General features: G+C 30.8%; 1 long non-coding RNA gene across 1 annotated transcript; it reads right to left on the bottom strand.

Annotated features, from left to right (window-relative positions):
* Positions 1–8,975: 8,975 nt before the first annotated feature.
* Positions 8,976–22,834, bottom strand: LOC145279967 (uncharacterized). Its single transcript, XR_013868505.1, has 3 exons — positions 22,718–22,834; positions 16,846–16,939; positions 8,976–11,200 (listed from the first exon to the last, which is right to left on the bottom strand). It is a non-coding gene; the product is annotated as an uncharacterized LOC145279967 (long non-coding RNA).
* Positions 22,835–23,070: the final 236 nt, after the last annotated feature.

Raw genomic sequence — 23,070 nt, 5'->3', positions numbered from 1 at the left:
CATGATACAGATTTGCATGGGTGTTCAGTGACATAAGATTTTTCTGTTTGCGTTACAAGCGAGTTGATTAATCTGGCCACTATTCACTGCTTTCTCAAACTACTTTGTTGCACACATAATATTTTACAATAGCTGTAACTCTAGCATCTGGTGAAAAATGTTGGTCATCTTTCAAACTAATTAAGAATGCCTTGAGATCAACAATTCATTAAGATAGATTGAACAACTTGGTATATTCTATATTAAAACAGAATTTTGATGATATAGTGCATGGTATTTCTACACACTAGGCTCGTAAATAAAGTTATTTTGATCGTATTTTGTACTTAATGAACAGAAAACAAAATGTAAAGACAATATATATATAGCCTACAACCCCCTTCTTTATTTGTAGGTACAAATATGCTTTATATAATCAGTCGAAACTGGCCAATAAAAATTATATTGTGGTGAGGTTTGTAGATAAAAAAACAACTGCACACATATTAAATTTTAAGGTTGAAAATCTAAATTTTAAATGTGTTTAATTTTCCATCTTTTGTGTTTTGAAGTTTGAAATTCATTAAATATGATAATAATTATTATCTTTTCATTATTTAAAAAAACACTAGTTTTAAATCATTGAAAAATAAATAATATTCTTTTAGTGAGTCAAATATTGCTAATATACCATTAAATAGGAAATGCTTTGAAGCATCATTACCAAAAAAGGAAAAAATCGATAAATAACTGCCCATTTTGCTAAAAATACGATAATTTATTTCAGCAATTTCTTATTTGATATGAATTCACTTATAGTCACCTATACGTGCTAAAATTGTTGTTCTGTATTGTTAAACAGTTGTTAACTCTCCCTTTTTCAAAATTACGAATTATGACTTGTAAAGCACTAAAGCAATCTGTAGTTTCTTAAAAACGAACGTAAAATTTTGGATTTTTGATTTTGATACCGGATTTCTACATGCTGAGATAAAAGATGAAATTATTTGAAATTCAGGTACTTCTGTTATACTCTTTACATATTATTGTAGGACTGACCCGAATCACCCCTAAAAGCCAAGAATAAGGACGAAAATAATACCATTCCCAAGAAATAATAGTTTCTTAGTCCCTCTCTTTCTCATAAACCGGACACAAACCAGGAACTGCTATCCAGAGTCCCTCATCATCTTGCTTTTTTTCTCCTTAATCAATCCCTAGCGAGCATAACAGGCGAGTAGACAGTGGATTCTTAGCCCCGAAACTAACGAGATGTATGTTGCCGGTGAACATTATTAACAAGAGGTGTATTCACTCCAAAATGTAAAAAGGCAAATAAAGTTCGTTCCTTTTCAAGGTTAACATTTGTATTACTTTTATTATTCCAGCAACAACTAATGAAGACAAGAGCCAGCCAGTATACATTATTATAGTAAATCATCCTAAATCTTATTTAGGCAAAAAAAAAAAAAAATAATAATAATGATACAAAAAGCTTTTAAAAAATAATTGTTTATCTAATGCTAATCGATACAAAAAAATGCCGGAGAATAGTGTTTTTTTTTGTTATCAAAAATTTTAAATTCTATTAAAAATAGCCAAAAAAGTTTTATATTATTCTGCTTTTCATATGATAAAATTCAGGCTTTTATCTTTCTGGAAGGAAATAGTTCAAGAATAACGGATTTTAATAGATTTTAATTCGTTTAAAAAAAAAACAACTTTATTTCTCTTTCACTTTTTGGCTCTACCTATTTATTATGGAACTGCCATCAAACCGGAAGAGCAAAAATACATAGTATTCGCAGCTTCTGCAACTTTCTATCAGTTTTGTTAACTTTTGTTTGGAGTAACCAACGTTGTAGCAAGTTTTCAATGACTCATCAATGATAAAAGCAAACGAGAAAACCAGGGAGAAACCTTCATCTACATTGACAACGTTACTGTTTGTGGAGAAAATCAGGCTAAGCATGGCACTAAAAGAATTATGAATGGTATGACAAAGTATAGACTGATATGAAACGAAAGCGAGTGTACTTTACTCGCTGGCTTAAAGGATTGATGGACTTGCCTGTTCCTCAATACCTTCCTTTTCTTCGACGAGCCATGGGAATGATGATTAACTATTCAACACAGACTTATGTCCCCTGAATGTCACCAGAATGCTACATTTTGTTATGAGAAAAAATCTGTCATACTTTGTGGAAAGTTATGATAGCAGACGTAACAGACCCTGGATGCTTTTATAACTGCTAAGTAATGAGATTTTAAGCATATTATAAGTCCGAATTATCCACAAGCGGAAACAAACATACAAATGATAAAAAAGGACACTAAAAGTCTTCCAAATGCAACCTGGACCCATTTGTACCAATGTTAGTATGAAAACTACTCTATTAAAACACAAATCGCCATCACCAGACCAACAGTTGATGAAAAGGACTCTTAGGACAAATCTTCCATACATTTTGCACAAGAAAATAATAAAAAAGAGTGAAACAGACAAAAAAATATAACGAATTACCAAGTCTAAACAAAAACAACACTTCATGTACGATTTCACGGAAAATGAAACCAAAAAGGAAAGACAATCAAAAAATTGTAAGAACTTTGTTCGGATTAAATAAAAAGGAACAAGCAAGTTATCTAAGATGCAATAGATGTCATCTTCTAAAAACAAATGAAAATCCTTCACGCATCATCACAACTACACAATATGACTATGAAAATATATTTAATTGAAGCAAAATGTAGTAGGCAAAAAAACCCAAAAAAAACAGGAACACAGATAGGAAATAGTCGGTATCGTGTACCTCTAGAAGAGAGGGATTTCTTGGCTGTAAAGAAAGAAGCAGAAAAACAAACAAACAAAAAAAACCTCGCTTCTCGCAGACACATGGTTCGTCACAAAGAACAATCTAATCGCCAGAACCACTTACACACAATCTGCTCACTGCTTTCCAGCGTCCTGCCTTTATAGCAGCCGGGAATTATATATTTGCATAATCGCGTGAGAGTAGACGTGATTCTACGAAAATTGCATGGGGTCAACGCTAATAAAAACCCACGGACGCCATTTTGGAACTCTCTCTTTCACTCAGCCCAAAATACAACAGACTATCCGAGGTAAGCTCTCTATTTCCTCTCATTTCGGTTATTGCTACTTCTGCTACATTAATGAAGAAAATACTCAATGACACACGCAAAACTGATCATTGATTAATCACACAAAGGGAGAAAGAACAATCAGGCTTCCAGCGAAATATAGGCAATGAGCAAATACATTTAATGAATGAAAAAAATTTTTCTTACTTTTTGTAATAAAGATGAATATGTTAGATTTTCATGAGTTGTTCTCCTTTGATTATGATTACTCACACTCTTTGCGATACGATTCCTCTTACATTAACCTCCTACTATTGTCTTATTCCGTTGTATTTGTTAGGGTAAATAATTAGCATAAAAGAAAGATAACGACGAGATGTCTTTAGGATACAAGAAGCCATTTTTATCATATTCCAAGGGACGTAATTCGTACAGTTAAAACTACAAAACAAGATGAGATAATCCATATCTTGATATCCCTCTTTTATAAAGGAAATGTTTGACCAAGCAGGGTTTGCTGAAAGAGTTTTCGGATATGAACCTCTTCTACAAGTCATATCTTTTGGGGGGTTTTACAACACAACCCGATCTTGTGATTGTTCAGGATGCTTTATTAGTACTCGACTGTGTTATATGTGCAGGTCTGTATGTTTCTGCAGATGGGTTCAGATGCTTGTATGTGTATTGGGAGTTCTGCAGGATGTCTGTCTGAAATATTGGGTGATGTAAGCTGAGTATGATGCAAAGGTGTATTATGTATCTTAGGAGTTTCTTAAAAATATCGTAAAAGTGTCGTACTAGAGATGTGAGCAACTTTCTTGAGATGTCTGCAGTTTCTGCAAAGAATCTCTCTGGATGATGTTTTGACAATGTAGGAACGTGGTTCAGTGCAGGCTTATCTGATGACAGTTGGAGTCTATCTACTCGTGACTTGGTCTTGTATCCACACTCATTGTCCTGCGCCAAGATAAGGGCGGTCTTTAGCATGTTTGTCATGTTGTCTCTTTTGCGATAACTGTCTTTGTAATAGACGACTCCAGATTTCCTCCTTATAGACATTTTGGTTCAAGCACTTTGTCAGGAGATTACTGACTAGTTTGTGATTAAAAAGTAATTCTCCCGGGGATGGGAAACATGATCTATTAGAGTTGATTGGAGACACAATTTCTATCCAATTAAAATAATAGAAACATTTTTATATTATTCTGCTTTTCATATGATAAAATTCATGCTTTTATCTCTCTGGAAAAAAAGTCGCCCAAGAAGAATGTATTTTAATAGATTTTAATTCGTTTTAAAAACAAGTACTTGTTGATTTTTCCATTTGTTGGCCATGCCTATGCAATTATTATTAGGTACATGCAAAACAAAGAGCCGGTGCTCGAAATGTATAAATATTTTGGCCCCCTTACTTTTCTTAAAAAAAATCACTAAAAATCAGGAACTTAACCAATTTTTATGAAATTTTCAGTATTTATCAAATAATGATCACGGAATAATATGAATACATTATTTTTATTTGAACCTTAGTAGAAATGTATAACTTTCCTTAAACAAACAAAAAAATTCTTACTAAAGTTATGATTTTTTAGTAGTAAAAAAAAAGGAATGTATTTTTGCATTTTTTTTATAAAAATAAATATCGTAAATAGTAACAGTAAAAAAAAAAATTTTTTTTCAGGAATATTACGAAAAAGTTCCTGAAGTCCACATTAATGAAATTGATATAACTAAAAGAAAAATCAATTTCTCGAACAATATTATCATTGAATTAAACATTGTTTATTTAATATTTTCACACAAGAACATTATAATTGTAAAATATTTCCTCTTTTTTTCAGAGTTACATTTTTAGCGTAATTATTACATGTAAGATTCTAATATTTTCCTGGCACGAATGTATGTGTAATCTTCAGCGAAACATAATTTTGATATGATCTTAAAAAATAAAAAATTTCTAAGCAGGAAGACACAAAAGTAATTGAATTAAAAAATGATAAAAATAATACTATTATTTATGATACTATCATGTACGGATACACAGCTAGAAAAAAAGAAAAAAGAAAACCAGTCGGTTAATACATTTCTCAGCATTGGCTCTTTGTTTTGCACTTCCTCACTTTAACACCCAACGCCATTTTCAGATAGCCTTTTGACTTTCTAACATTTTGGGCTTCTGTAGAACTCAGGCACGACGATGTTTCGTTTGTTTTTATTGTGCAAAGCCAGAATCTTTAGCTTTGTGGGGCTAACTAAGCTACTTTTTGTTAAAACAATGTGTTTTTCTTTTAAATTTAATTCATTACCTCAGGATTTCACTAATTATCTTTGAAATAGCCCCATAAAACAAATATTTATCATTCATGGGATTTTTACAATGAATTTATTTAACCTAAAAAATTAGCTGAACTTGTCAGTTTCCGAATGCATGAAAACAGTTTTCATTATAACTGTTTTTCATGTGTAAAAATATTTTTTCCTGTTGGAAATGAACTTTTGGTTTTAAACTTTCAAATACAATAAAAAAATAAAGCAGAAACCTACAAAAAAATTATGACAAACCATTAATGCATGTAACTAATTACTATTAAAATTTATCTCTAGTATGGGTCCACATGTGTTGCAATCAAGTTGGTTATTATTTCTGTAAACAGGATCAAAAGAATCCACTTTGAGAGATCGTTTTCTGATACAAAGAGCTCCTTCAAGTACAAATGTCGCATATGATTATTCAAATTTTCTCCAATATGTTACAACCAACATGGTTTCTGCATGTTACAGCCAATATGGTGTCTTTGTAAGACACAAGACAGGTACGAGAAAATGATACGATGTTTCTCATTCTGATAATTACTTTTGCAATCGAGAAACATACCTCATCATATTTTGTTTTCTATCAAGCATGCTTTCGTATGAGATTTGACCTCAGTGTAATTAATTATATATTTCACTGAAAATATTATTCTGTAACATATTGGATTTTTTTTTCAAAAGGAACTTCACATATTAAACTTCCGTGTGAATAATTATATATATCACTGGAATCTTAGTCTTATTATTCTGCAACATATCGGATTATTTTTAAAAAGAAGCGTCATATATTTGTCCAATGGAGAGTATAGTTTCACACATTTGTTTGCATGTAATAAAACTCAGTTATATGCTTGAGCCAAACACTTCCCAGCAATATAGTTTCCAATTAATGTGTACGCTTATATAGTACCATGTGATGGCAAAATAATGTTATTTTGATTGTGCATATGTTTGCCTGTTTCAACATATGATGTTACATTGTAAATTATGCAAATACTTTAAAAGCATATTTCTTTTAGTATTCAAATATTAAATTTGAAGAGGAAGAGCTGTATAGCATACAGCAGTCTAGTTTTTTATGCAGTATGTGGTCAGGTTTGGCATTACATTATTTGATAAGCATATCTGTGTAAAAGTCAGCAATGAATATACTTTTGTTCCAATTATGTGTTTGTATGTGAAATATTTTATTTCTTTGAAAAAAGCAGAAAAATACTTGGGAATATGGTTTCTTTGTTTCATTTTACTTCAGCCAAAGTTCTCAAATATCAAGGCGCACCTTCCTGAGGGCTAACACTTCCAGACGTTTTCAGATGGGCACTTTTATTGATAGTACACACATGAAACTCTAGTAGCCTTCAAGTCACTTGTATTGTTCCAAAAACTTCTGGAAGGCCTCATAGAAGTCCTCTTGTGTGAGTTTGTCAATTGACTCTTGTTACAGCCTCATTTATCTCAAGTGTCTCATACAAACATCTAAGAGAATAACCAAAAGTCACAGGGAGAGAGGTCTAGACTAGGGAGGGTGACGCATTGTCTTGATGCCCATCTTGGTCAAATAATCTGTGACAAAGACGGAGTTGTGGATTTATGCATTGTTCTAGTGAAAATGACACTGACACGATTTGAAGAGTGCTGGCCTCTTTCGATTTAATCTGTTCATGAACTCTTTTTAAACCTTAAAAAAATATTCCTTGTTGACTGTCCAGTAAGAGCCCAATGCATGTAGATTATGCCCATGCTATCAAAAAAAGATTGTCATAATTTTCTGCATGGATTTGCTCTGTCTTACATTCTTGAGTCTGGAGAGCCAGTATGCTTCCACTTGGAACTCTGTCTCTTTGTTGATGGGCTGTAGCAGTAGATCCAGCTTTCATCACAAGTCACCAGAGCATCAAGAACTGTGATCTAAATTTATCAGTTCGACCATTTCTGTGCTGTCATGGCACCATTTTTCTTTCTGATTTTCTCTGAGCACTCTTGGGACAAACTTCAAACAATTCTTACACATTTTTAGTTCCTCGTGACTAATTGTGTACATTTCCCATACTGACATCAAAGTTTTCACTTATTGTCTCTATAGACACCTGATAGTCCTTATACATGAAATTCTTAATTTGACTAATCAACTCTGTTCTTATTTCTTTACTCCTCCCACACCTCTCATTATCCCTCACAGACTCCCTGCCTTCTTTGAATCTCTTATGCCATTAAAAACTGAGGCTCGATTCTTGCAAGATGGCCCAAAAGTAGTCTGAAGTATTCCATATTTTTCTATAGCATTTTTTCAAAGTTTAAAACAGAATTTTATTGCATATCATTTTTCTAAAGTGTCCTCACAACCAGATTGCATTTTTGAAATATACTAGCTGTGATAATTAGCCTTTAGTAGAGTGTATTCTAATTTTTGCTGCAGCTGTTTATTTGAACTTGAAATCATACAACAATTTTAAATGTGTGAACAAGTCTGAAAACTTAATAAATGCACCTGGTACCTATGCAACTCTGTAATAGTGAGTTGGAAAAGAAGTTGAAAACAATTTTCTTCTCCCCAGTTGATCATTTAAATAGTATAATATAACGTTTTGTGGTCTACTGGTCTTACTAGATTCCAGGACGTGCATTCATAGTCTGGTAGAGTATCAATCTGTGCTGTTACTTGGAATAATAAAACTTGGAAAAGATGCACCATTTTTGTAAAAGTTAGCATGAGTTAGCCATACATGGAGATCCTATTTGAGCTTTGAATACTGTGTGATTTTGAATATTTCGTCAGGATTCACTTCTACAGAAAAGCATCCTTCTGCCTGGTTGTCCTGACAATCGCCTGTACAGAAAGAACTTAGACACTAAAAAGGTGTCTAGAAGGCATTCAAGTTTCTCTCCTGTATGTTTTAACGTATGTTGCAACACATTCTTCTTTCTAAAAGACCCACATATTTCACAATAATATAGTTTTACTTTACTGTTGTTGAAGTTCTTAGAAATGAAGGGGCTCCTTACTGCAGCTAACATATGATCTCCATGAGAGATTCATAGATATTCAAGTTTTCCGTTACAGTCCTCTTTATCTTTCAAACGTTCAGTTATTTAAGTTGGGAACATAATTGAGAAAAGATAAACCATTCTTTGTATAATCCAGTGCAGGGTAGCCATACCAAAAAGAGATCAAATACTATGCTATTTTGAATATTTAGTCAAGGTTTAATTGAAAGGAGACGTACAATCATCAGGGTTGTTTTGATAAATCAAGACTTAAGAGACCTTAGACACTCAAGGTGAATTTCTAGTAATTATTCAAGATCTCTCCAGTAGTTATAAATGTTCTCTCGAGGAGGAATTCGTTTCTCTCCCATAAGTGTTTGCCTATGTTTCAACATATTTGATTTCTGTGTTAAAGAAGAGCCACATACTTCACAAGCATATTATTTATCTCCCATATATGTTCGCATATGTAACAACATACATCGTTTAGTTATAAAATATCCACATACTTTATAAGGATATAATTTTTCGCTTATTTTAAAATTTTCTCCTCAGTTTGTTCAAGCTGATGATGCAGGATCCTACTAGATACCAAGCATTTTCCTACTAACTCAGATATTCCAACCGAGATATATTTTTAAGATTCTGGCCGTCCCTTTAAGTGAAATTGTTTGAATCTCTCATCCACTTAGCTGGACATATTTTGCAGGTAGTTTTTTTAAATTATTTTTCATGATTCCATTTCTCCTATGAGTGGGATGATAAACATCTTCTTAAAATTCCAGTTTCTTTTCATAAGACCTTGGTATTTCATTATCTTTTCTCTTTCAGGTCAGCTTAACCTAGCATTATTGTGGGCACTAACTCCTACTAAGACTGCTTTTTATCCTTCTTGTCCCATGTCTGGGTTTGTAGCTCCATTTTCTAGGTACATAGCTGCATTAATTGGATAATCATAGTGGATGGTGTATGACTTATTTCTGAATGTTCTTTCAAGTATATTTCCCCAGGATTTGCACTGCATTCAATATTCAACATTTTACAGAACGTCCAGTAAAGATATTTACACACGCCATTGTGTTGGGTCAAACAGTAACCATCTGCCAGCAGAACATTTCTATTTCTGTGTGGCAGGAGCTGCACTTGCTTAGACCACTTATTTGCTGAAAAGCATTGATCATCAAGTCTTGATCTTGGGCAGCCATTATAATTCTCTCCTCATCAGAGTGTAGCGATTCTCTTTTTAGCCAGTCACTTGGCACATTCATCCAAACCAAACTTCATTCCAATATTTCTGGAGAAGTTATGTACAACCTGCAAAAGTCGACTAAAGTCATGTCCATAAAGAAGAAGTAGTTGACTCTGTTTTGGTCTGGTTGGTGGCCTTGGCTCAGATTGTAGGCACTCCATTTTCTGTTGAGTAACTTGCTTAATGATCTATCGTCAGGCAGAAGAGTAAAAGAGATAGGCTACTCATTGGAAAATCTCTCCTGATTTTGATGTTAAGGATTTTTACAGCGTGACTTAATGTCACAGTTGTTTGCCACATTTTATACGTACAGCCAGGATCTCTTTGATCACTGGATGGATTTTATACAAATCTAGGCATTATCACAACCATGTATGGGAACCACTATGATTTGCCTCTTGGTAATCAAGCTATGCCATACTTAGGTTTCTTTGTCTCACAGCCCTCAAGCATGGTCTTATTAATTAGTAATTGTTTCTTCATGCCTAACTACTTCCTCCTGCACATTGTTTGTTCTTTGCTCCAGTATGTATTTGCATATGTTTCAACATACGTTCTTTCCTTGTAAAAGAAGAGCCACATACTTCACAAGAATATGGTTTCTCCCCAGTATGTTTTCGCATATGTTGTAATACATGATCTTTCCTTCTAAAAGACGAGCCACATATTTCACAAGAGTATGGCTTCTCTCCTGTATGTATTCGCATATGTTTTATCATATCTGATTTCTGTGTAAAAGAATAATTACATACTTCACAGGAATATGGTTTCTCTCCAGTATGAGATCTTATATGGTTTAACATATGATGTTTATGTCTAAAAGAAGAACCACATACCTCACAAGAATATGGTTTCTCTCCAGTATGTGTTCGCATATGTAGTAACATATGTTCTTTCCTTGCAAAAGAAGAGCAACATAATTCACAAGAATATGGTTTTTCTCCAGTATGTGTTCTCATATGTAACAACATACTTTCCTTTGTTGCAAAAGAAGCGTCACATACTTCACAAGAATATGGTTTCTCTCCAGTATGTATTCGCATATGTTTCAACATATAGTGTTTAAATGAAAAAGAACGGTCACATACTTCACAGGAATATGGTTTCTCTCCAGTATGTGTTCGCATATGTTGCAACACATATTGTTTCCTTGCAAAAGCAGAGCCACATACTTCACAAGAATAAGGTTTCTCTGTAGAATGAGTTTGCATATGTCGCAACACATATTCTTTCCTTGCAAAAGAAGACCCACATACTTCACAAGAATATGAATCCCTTTCACTATCAAATTTATAGCTCATTTTTAAAAAGAAATACTGTTGATTTTTTATTAGAATTTGGTGCTATCTGTTTATGATAGTGTACTCTTATTGTACTGTCCAATATATTATCAGAAAATATGATTTGACAAGACAAACTTCATATAATTAACATTCTATGATTTAACTGATTTTGCATAAAATATTTAAAGTAAAAAAACATTTTCGTAAGGCACTTCAATATTTCAGGTCACCAAGAGGATTTAGATCCATTCAAATCCAATGATACTTGTTTTTCTCACGAATTATTCTGCAAAATCAAAATCAATATAAAATTAAATTAAAAAAATATTTCAAGAAAGGTGTTAATATTATAAATATTCTGCAAAATAAAATTTTTTTTTTAAAATGAACTGTCATATACTATAAGAAATAAATATTTGCGTATAGTAGTCTAAAACATAAGATATAAATTTAATTACTTGCAGGAAGATGATAAATGACCAAAGTTAAAGTTTCTTTACGAATATTAAAAACTATCTCAGTGCCATGAGAACAATTTTTACTTAAGAATAACACCAGAGATTAGTAGTGCAAACCCAAATCATATTAAATATTGGATCGAGTGAGTAAGCAGAGTTCATGTGTCAGTGGTGCTTTGTATGTGCAATTCACTGGAATGACAGAAGTAGTTCTTGCAGAGGTATTCTTTTGCTAAGCAAATATATCTTGGCAAAATTGAAATGAATTAATTGATACTGGGTGCTCCAGCACCAGACTAAGTAAGAAAATATGCTAGACGTAGCTAAATCAAACTTGTTAAGTTATTATTCTTGGTTGGACAATACAGACATTTTCTGGAATAAAAGGGATGTTTTAATTTATATCCTGATAAAGGAGGAATACCTGATTAGGCTTTGGTCCCTAATGAGAGAATATATACCATGTAAGTTAGGAGAGTCTTGATAAGCCAATTTCTGTATATATGGCTTGAGTGCACTTGTCAAAGAGTCTAATTTTGATGCAGAATTCATCTAGCTACAAAATAAAGGAGGCATTATTGGTCTGCCAGCAGTTAAATGAGGAAAAATATCTGTTTTGCTACTATAGAATATATGCTGGAGTTAGCAAAAGTTAAGTCTTTAGGTCATTACTCTTGGTACTAGAGAGCTAACTAATCAACCAGAGAAGACCTCATTGTGGGATGAAGCAAGATAATTGGCTGAAGGGGAACCCAGCATCTCTCAATCTCCATGCCAACCATGACTATCACAACTGCTGCATAAGCAATTTTGAGCAGTCAGTCTGAACTCAGTGGGGCGTTTTGAGTGCTGCATTGCCAAGCTAAGTTCACCAACACCTCCTACCTGTCGCTACCCGTCAATTGAAGGAAAAACAGAGATTTTGTGTAACTGACTGTTAAGAATTATAAAAATATTATAAAAAGAACTTGTAAATATTATTTTGACTTTAGCTAACCTGTTTTGGATTTTAATAATTAGTGTAAAAAAAACCCACAGAAGTTTGTTTTTTATGAAGTTTATTTTTTTACTTCTTGCTTGCTCGGCGGCATCTACTTAATGAGCTGTTGAAACCGGAGCTGAAGAACAACCGGCATATTGACCCTTGTTGAGGATTGAAGGAGAAAATACCTGACCTCTACTGGAGATTAAAAGACACTTGAATCTGAAGAAAAGGTTAAGTTTAGGTCATGATCAAGATTCCTGTTACATCTTGTTACATTTGGTTGCCGTCCCCAAGACATAATACTCAGAAAAGTAACAATGGACCGATTTGTTACATAATGCCCATTTGAATCATTTAAATTTACTACTTCAAGGTAAAACTCGAATAATGATGAATAACCATATTCTTTATTTTAAAAAAATGTGTTATGGGAATAACAAATTAGAAATAATAATTATGTCCATATATATTATTCCTTAATTGGAATTCGTTTTTTGAGATGAGCATTATATATATTAATTTATTTTTATTTCGGACTATTAGTCTCATCTTTAGTTGGCTGAAACGTTGTGAATAAACAAACCAATAAAAGATGAAAAACAACAACTAATAAAGATGAGACTAATAGTCCAAAATAAAAATAAATTAATAAATAATTATGTCCATTTCCATCATTCCAAGCAAGGCAAACACAGAATTCGAGCTATTTATGAATGAAATCCAGGATTTGCAAAACGAATCAGTATTACATTTTACTGATTTTCTTCTGCATAAAACTGATTTCAAATTGTTTCCTACACCATTTGATGTGGAAATTGAGACAGCATCAGAATGTTTTTAAATAGAATTGACAGAAATGCAGTATGATGATCTATTAAGAGAAAAATCTAATTATTCCAAAGATATTTCATTAATTTATGCAAAATATGTTTTTCCAAGTGGAAGTGTTTAGAATTAGTGCTCAATACAAAAAAGACCACGTCTTTGTTTGAAATTACCTATCAATGAGAAAACCATTTTACAAATTGAAGCAAACTAGGAACAATTTGAGAACAATATTGTGATGATATCTTGTTCTTTGCATCGACAAGATAGAAACAAGGTTTATTCTCATAAAAACTTAGCGTACTTCATCACCTCTAAGTATCAATCATCATACTAAGAGACAAGGACAATTTAAGGATAGGATGACTTAATGGATAATCCCTCTGACATATTCTGATGGAGACCATCAACAGAGTATGACAAGAGAACAGCAAGTAGACTTGCAAAAGTTGTTTGCAGACAATTAGGAATGAAGCTGAGCCTGTGTTCTAGATATATATTGCTGCCAGTGACAGTATGAGCTGAGTAAATACAATGAATTTATTGGAACAGCAGCTAATCTGGAATGTAACTGACCAGAAACTTCAATATTGACCCTCATCGATTGTGGGACAAGGAGGTTACTAGACTGGTGTACTCTAATAGCAGGAGGATCCCATTATAACAGAGAATTCAAGAATCCAGACTGACAACAGCACCAGCATTTAACAATAAGAGCTTCATAAAGTTTGATGAGAGTTGCGATGTTTGACTACATTTTCTATTTTACAAACCTTGCATTTTTATTTTCAGAAAAAACTGTCGAACGTATTGTTGAGCTATTGAAAGACCATAAGGAGCTAAATCTCACTAAGAAGTGATACATTGGTTTTATTTATTATCACAATATGACACACAAGTTTTGTTTCTATGGTATAACTTTACTAGCTTATGTATTATAAGTGATTATTTTATTCACTCACACTATTAATAGAAGCAGATCTCTTAGAAAAAAACTTTCAAATAATGAAACACTTAAATATATTCTCAAATTTTTTAAACAGATATAAAAATACCCCACTCCCAAATAAATTCTGGTAGATTTTCCAATTTTCTTTTCATAGAATAAACATTAGGAATTGCATGATTTTATCTCATTGTATAAATGCGTTCCATTTTAAGATGTAATGCGATGAATAAAAAGAAAATATAAAGATTTTATGCTATTTAATAAACATTGACTATTCTATATTATTGTCCTGGAATAAATATTGGCGATATAATGGTTTAATATCTCTTCACAAAAATAAAAATATGTCTTCATTTAATCAAAATCTGGATTTTTTTTTTATTTAGACATTTTAAATAGTTGAAAATATGACAAAACGTTGTTAGATATTTTCTTCCTGGAAAACTAAAAATCTGCTTATATTTTGTTTGAAAACGCTAATGTAATTCTCATCAGTATCTGGCTTCTCTCTTCTACAAATTCCACAACATATGCTTTGCTGAATCTTGTTTCACTAGTAGCTGAATAATTGTTTCTGGTAATAGTTTAATAAATCTGGGGACAAAAGTGACTTGCATAAGCATAGCGCCATAAATTTCCTCCCAGGCTTTGCATAAATCTCTGAAATTTTACTTAATCTAACGATAGTTTACTGCCATGTGACTTCTTTTTGATCGACAGCATGGATTTAGGCAAGCCCATTCTACTACAGATATCTTAATGGTAATCTCTGGATGCAAATACTATTCAGTGAAGGTCAGCTAAAACTAAAGTGATAATATTTGATACATTGAAAGCAAGTGACAATGTCTCTCATGAAAGTCCTCTCATGAAAATTAATCCATACTGTATTAAGAAGCGACTATTTATTTTATTCAGACCCTTCAAAGAGAAAAGAAAGATCTGTTTTCTTCACAGGCCATATATCTCAACATGATATCAATGTAAGTGATCGAATCCTTTTACTTTTAACAGTTAAAAGAAATATTTTAAATGCTGATTGCTAATAACATCTTATATAAGAGTTCATTATTCAGTCTCCTCAACCTGTCATTCACAGGTAACATGAATTGGAACAAATAGAATATATAGTCAAGTCTATTTCAAGAAAGGAGAGCTCTTTGCAATACTAGGAAACTTCTCACTCCTGCCATGAACTATTGTTGCATCATCTGGGATGGTGCATCAACCACCCTTTTCTCTGTCTGTCTCTCTTTCTCTCTCTCTGCCTCTTTATCACTGTCCTAAAAAGTATCGAATATAATAGATCTCACACTGTCTACAAAACTTAAAACCCTCTCCCATTGATGAAATGTTGCACTCTCATACGTGTTTTACAAGTATTTCAATAGAATATGACCTGACAAAATTGCTTCATTGGTGCTCCCAAAAAATAAATACATTCCACTGACCAACCAGACAAAATTCTTACTCCTTCACTACAGATGGCTCCAGATACCAGAAGGCTTTCTACTCTAAAAGATTCTTTTCTTAAATTTCTAGCCTCTGGAATTCCCTCCCTGCTACATGTTTGACTATATCCACTTACACTACTCAATATCCTACTCTAGATACATCTAAAATTTTCCACTAATTCCCAGTTGTCACGTACATATATGGTATGCTACCTTGTTTGTTTAAATGAAAAAAGTCTACAAAAAGAATATAAAAATTTAAGGAATTTGTAATACATCAATAATTTTGAGACCTGACACTGGCTAATGGTTTTCATACATAAACACTAAAATTCAAACAACCATTTAAAAAAAAATGAAATTAATATTTAAAAGACATATTATCAAATGCAAAATACATTCTGCAATTCAAAACTGTTTTGTATCACCTCAATGTGTCACTTACAATGTGAATATATTATTTCATTTCATCTTCTTACTGATGCACAAAATCATGGTATCTGTAGAATTTTATGTTTGTATTTCACTTTTGATTTGTTGATTTTGGAATTTTAACATAGCCTGTGGAATTCTTTCTCTGCTACCTGTTTGTCTGACTATACCCACTTACAGAAAAGAAAATGCAATGTGAGTATCTATCTACTACTCAATACCTTATCTAGTTACCTCTCCAATTTGCCTCTATTTCTTAGTAGTCCCCTACATCTATGGCATGATTTCTTGATTTTGGTTAAATGAAAAAGTTTACAAAAATAATATAAAAATCAAATGAATTTTTAATATAATAATAATTTTGAGATGTAACACTCGCTAAGGATTACGTACATGATAAAGACTAAAATTCACACAAACATTTTTAAAAATGAAATTAGTATTTAAAAGACATTCAGTAAAATTATTATCAAATGCGGAATACATTCTGCAATTCAAAACGATTTTATGTTACCTCAATGTGTCACTTACAATGTGGATATATTATTTCATATTCTTACTGATGCACAAAATCAGTGTATCTGTAGAAGTTTAGCTTTATATTTCACTGGCAAGAGGAAAGGGAGATTACATCGTTTTGAATGTGCAAGTAGAATTTTTTTATTTCACAAAATATGACAACTTATATTAATTTCTGAGGGGAACCTTCATAAATTTTGTGGTGTTCAAATTATCCACTTTAAATGAATCTGAAAAAAAAAACATCATGCAATTACAATAATTAATAAAAGATAAACATTAAATATGTTTACAAACTTGGATAATTACCTGTTATTTAAAAGCTGTTTCCTTTAAATACCAGGAAGCTTCTGACGAGATTTTTTACCATAGTTATATGTAGTTCAGATTTTCTGGAATAAATCTGTAAAGTAATAAATTAGGTAATTAGTGACTTAAAAATCACGAAGGAGTTTTGATTTTTCATTGTTAAAACTGTATTTATTTAATTCCCATGTTTTTGTACGCGTTTTTAAAACAAAACAATCAAATCTCATGTCGTTTTAAGTAAAAATCTAAGGTAAATAACAATTTAAGATCTAATTATTTCCATCACTTTGTTCAATAAATATAATGAGAAATATAACAAACTTGATATTTAATAATGAAAAGAGTTTTATGTAGAAATGTTTTAAGACTTCATAAATTATTTTGTTTTCAATCAGAAAAGAAAGTCAACCAGAAAAATCTGTAAAAGTATAATTAAATGTAAATAATGAAGATCTTAAACAAGCCTTTGTGGAATTATCATTATATTATAATCAATCATACATTTTTGTTAGTAAATGTACTGGTTATATTACATCTAAATAATCAAATAATTTAAAACTAATTGATGCAATAAAAGTCGAATATATAATTTAGACATTAGATATCAGATCCAAAAATATCCACTGTTTCCACAGTTTGGACTTATTTTATGTTGCTTCAGTAAGTTGAAATATTGATCAATGCAGAACAAATGTCATGTCACTTAACATTATAACTATAATCATATAGTTTTGAGAATAAATGTATTGGTTGTATTACATTTTAATAAACCAATCATTTAAAACCAATTGATGCAATAAAAGTCGAATATGTAATTTAGAGATTAGATATCAGATTCAAAAATATCCAATGTTGCCATAGTTTTGACTTATGTTGCTTCAATAAATTGAAATATTGTTCAATGCAGAACAAATATCATGTCACTTAACATTATAACTATAATGATATACTTTTGCTAGTAAATGTAATGGTTATATTACATCTAAATACACAAATAATTTAAAACAACTTCATACATAAAAATGTGATAAATGATTTACACATTAAACATCTGATCCAAAAATATCCAATGTTTACAGATTTGACTTATGTTGCTTCAATAATTTGAAATATTGATCAATACAGATTTTGAGCTATATATAATCTATATATTAATACTTATCTATGCTAACAAAGCTTGCTTATAACCTAGTTCTGATTTTGTAACATGAATTAGTTAGTATTGGGTTGACCCAATACTAATTTTTTTTAACGTACGCACATGTCATGATATCCAGATTATAAATTATTTGATCAGAAGATCCTATTTATTAAAACGTTGGATAGAAGGTGATAACATACTACAAATATTAACATTGTTATATTATATCTGAATAAATGAATAATTTAAAACAAACTGATACACTAAAAGTGTAAAAGCTAATTTGGATATTAACTATCAGATCCAAAGCTATCCAATGTTTCCACAGTCATTACTTATTTTTGTTGCTTCAATAATTTGATCAATGTAGAACAAATAGAAGAATTTCATTTTAGGTCTTTTAACAATATAACTGTAAGCACAAAATCACTGTATTTATCACGCCAATACCTTATCCATTGTTAGCCATCAAGGTCACAGCGAATGCAAAACAAATTCTTGCATGCTAGTCATTCGGGATGTGTTGCATAACTGGCTTCGATTTCTACAAAGGCAGGTGCTTATTGTTGCAGGTCTACACCTATGGAAGTTGATATTTATTCTAACAAAGCTTGATCATAACCTAGTTCCGATTTTGTAACATGAATTAATTAGTATTGGGTTGACCCAATACTAATGCTCAGTATGCTTAGTAAGTGAGTTGAAAATTGCGCCTCGAAAAAATAAAATGTCATAAATAAAAAGGACAATCAGAGTTACTGCCTCTTTTAAGATATCGTCTCCATTTCTATGCATCATTATGGAGATTTCCCTTTATGGAAACTTCAAATATCTAATCGAATTCATCTGTGGAAATCTAAAAATAAGTTATAATCCCAACAAAAAAAGGCATTTATGAAGGATACGGATTATGCTATTTTTAGATATGCGCTTAAGTTATATTCAATTTTTAAAAATATTTTTTGTTTATTAAATTGTTAGGTGAAAGTACGGATTTGGTTTTAAAAAACCTTCCTCTCTATGTTAAGAATGTGTTTTTAATAATAACGTTGTTATTTTAGCTGGGGCCTGTATTCTGCATAACTACTAAGAAAAATAATTTCTGCAGGGTTGAAGGCAAATGTACAAAAAAAATTAATTTTCACACTTTTTTTACTAAACGCAAACAAAATAAAATATCAACTGTGTTGCAGAATTAAAACAAAAACAAATCTATGTTTGCTAATCCATTAGGTATGTCAGGATTTTTTTGGAATTTTTGACACCCTTAACACAAAACTGCAAATAAAATATACAAAGCTCGTAATTTTTTTTAAAGTGGGTTCTTTAATGTCTTTATGGAATATACTTCCAAAATAAACTATTAAAGATTTTTAAAAAATAATAGAAATGTTATTTTTTATTTAAAAAAAAAGTGTTTACAAAGTGAATGCACATTCATGCAGCTATTTTTCTATGTAATGAAATGAATTGATTTTTACGAGTTAAATTTTTTTCAATGTAAAAATCTATCAAAATTTTTCTCTAGGTTCAATTTTGAAGATATTTTCAGGTTTAATATGAAATTTTATGATCTTTCCAATAAACTGAATATAATATTCTAGACAAACGTCTTTTTTTAAATTCCCCCCATTTTGAAATGTGTATTAAAAAGTAAATAATTAATTTTCTCACTTAAGGTTTATATATCACAAATTGAAGATAAAAGATCAATAAATAAAATAATCTAATTTAAAACAAAAACAAAAGAATAGTTTTGTGCAAATTTACCTGTAAAGTCAAAAGTTTAAAACCTTTTTAAAAAAAAACACGTTGATTTTTTTTAAGTTAAACCTCACATATTGAACATATTGACAATATTGTCCTGTAAAAATTGGACACCTACATTAATTTTTTTATTTCATTCAATGTTGTTTGTTTTTAGATTTTTAAAAAAAAATTCATTGCATAAAGAAGAAATAAAATATATTAAATCAAAAACTCATGTAATTCTTTAAGAGAATAAAAAGAAATTGAAAATTTGTCGGCAGGTTTTTTTTTTTTAAAGTAAACTTTGATGAGTGAAATGTGATCATTTTTTAAATACGGTGACCCATACTTGACTAATTTTGATTGTTGACAGTAATCACATGTCAGAAATGCAAAGGGGAGATAAGACAGATATCAGCACATCAAATGTTTCTTTATATAGTTACTACCGGGAAAGATATTTGGTCTAATGTGTTGTTTTTACGTTTTTGAGATAATTAATTATGGCACTTTTCAGCCTCCGTATTTGTCATCTGGAAGAAAGGGAGGCAACTCCGCTCTGTGACCACATGTTATTAGATTTGAAAATCGCGGTTTTTTCGAATGCTTGCTTAAAAAATTCTTTTATTTAAAAAGTACATGGAATATAAAATATAAATATGGACAAATTCTTATAAATGAAGAATGGAAGCACCCATTGATTAGGTGTATAAGAATTTTTGGCCAAACCGCCATAACAAACATTTGTTTGAATATACACCTATACGTCTATCAGATTATAACAATATGAAAATGTAATTTAAACCCGTAAATTTTATTTCAATAAAACGAGCAAAGACCAAATTTTAATATCATAAAAGCTTTAATAGAGAAATAAACAATTTTATTTATTTTTTCCTTGGATTTCTTCACTTAACATTTCACGGAATGTCGAACAAATAACACGAGTTGAATCTTATGATATTTATTTAACTGGCAAAACATTACTTACCTGTTCCACATGACTAAGATATGCTTTCTTTTAATCTTCCTGTATGAGAATTTATTCATATTTATGTATTATAATCCATGTATTTTTTAAATGGAAGGATTTTTCAACCACATGTCACGGTAAATCGTCGTATCGATAATACTAGTTTATCGTCCATTAAAGAAGCCGGATGTTAAGATTCTCACTTTGTTATCTACGGAAGCCTATAAGTGTAAAAAAACACTAATTCAGAAATGTTAGTAATCTCGATATGGGATTATATTCCTTCAAAGTTTCCACTTTTAAAGGGAGATAACTTATCGTCCTTTTTTTACTGTTGGCGTTTTTATGCTATCATACGTGAAAACTGGTATCTTTTATTTTTGGATTTACACGGATTACTGATTAACGAGCATAATAAATGTAATATATTTTTTTTAATATCTCAAAGAAATACCTGAATTTTTGATTTATTATACTATAAATCTGCATTATTCGGTATCGTCTTCTTTTTTTATATCGAAAAAAAGGAAACCAGGAATTAAATATAAAAATATACACTGACCGAAAAATATTGACTGGAAAATTCTAAACAAAAAATAAGCTTCCACTTAAAAAAAAAAAACCCAAAAAAAACAACGTGGTTATCGAAAAAAAAAAAAAAAAGGATTTACACTTTGGACTTTACAGGTAAATTTGCACATAACTGTTCTTTTTTGTTGTTTTAAAGTTGATTATTTTATTTATTGATGTTTTATCTTCAATTTGTGATATATAAAACTTGTGCACAAAAATTAATTATTAAAATTCTCATAGATTTCAAAATGGGGGGGGGTGAATTTATAAAACAACGTTTGTCTAAAATATTATATTCAGTTTATTGGAAAGAGCATAAAATTTCACATTCACCCTGAGAAAACCGTAAAAATTGAACCAATAGAAAAGTTTTGATAGATTTTTAAAGTTTAAAAATTGAAAAATATTCAGCTCGTAAAAATCAATTGATTTCATTACGTAAAAAATATGACTGCCTGAACGCACGCACGCACTTTGTAAACACTGTTTTTTAAAAAATGAAAAATAATATTTCTATTATTTTTTAAACAACTTAAATAGTTTATTTTGGAAGTATATTCTATAAAGAAAATAAATAACCCACTTTAGAAAGAGAAATTACCAGTTTTTTATATTTTATTCGCAGTTTTCTGTTAAGGGTGTCGAAAATTCCCCCCAAATTCTGATACACCTACCCATTGATTAGTATTTTTCATAGCCAAGTGACTTTTTAGAATTTATATATATTTATTATAATTGGAGTAAGTTAAAATTCGTTGAATTTGTTGAAATCTTTTTTAAACAAAACCGATTTTAAAAAAATATTGCATATTTTTCTATTAAACCTCTTATTATTTTAAAATTTGGTCTTTGCTGCTTTTATTGAAAAAAAAATTAGGGTTAAATTACATTTTTGAAGTAGTTATAAGCTTCGAAACATAATGAGTTTAATTATTCAGATTTTTATCATTCATTTTTAATGGCGACATCTAACACTGCTACTAATCCATCGTTTATGAAAGAATATGTCTATATAAATAACGTAAGTTTACTCAAATAATATATTTATTTCCGCATGATGTTTTAAGTGGCACCGCAACCGCAATGGGGCGTGGGGCGCCGGGGCGGTAACTGAATACATCTACAAACCATTGTGTATGTATTTTTATTATTTATTTATATATTTAAACTCATTTACAATGCTTTCTCATGTCTAAATCCTCTTCAGGGAACAAAAAGAAGAAAAAAAAACTGTTAAAAAATACCAATGTAAACGATTGTACAAAATTACCGATCTTCGTTTACTACATGGGACGATAACTCATTTCTATATAAAAAAACAAAAAAAAAAAACAAAAGAGAATTATAATCGTTAAGACAAACCCCTGTAGGACAAAAAACAAACAAACAAAAACAACAACAACACATAAACGCAATTAAATTTAAGCAATAATTACCTTTCGTTTGACAAATTGCTTAGATGAAAGAAACGATTATGAGATACGTTAATTAAAACAAGACGTCTCGTTTGAATGTTGAAAGTCAAAATTTAAGATGACGACCGGAAAAACAAGTTCGCAGAAAATTAAAACCGAGCTAATTTAAATGATCCATTGTGAAACGGTCGATCGCTTTGTATAACGTGAAAAAATATTATTTTATTTATCGCAATATTGTAATCGATTAATCGAGAGAAAAAAAAGAAAAAAAGAAAAGAAAAAGAAGACGAATGACGGGGACAAGCCACCAAGAAAGTGTCCTGACCTTGCCCGTACTGCTTTGTGACCCTGTGAATTTTGTATTTTAAACA

This window comes from Euprymna scolopes, chromosome 7 (assembly GCF_053919585.1).
Source record: "Euprymna scolopes isolate OS-2025 chromosome 7, ASM5391958v1, whole genome shotgun sequence".
Taxonomy (NCBI): Eukaryota; Metazoa; Mollusca; class Cephalopoda; order Sepiida; family Sepiolidae; genus Euprymna; species Euprymna scolopes.
Note: the sequence above shows the minus strand (reverse complement) of the source record. Positions and strands in the feature narration are given on the sequence as shown.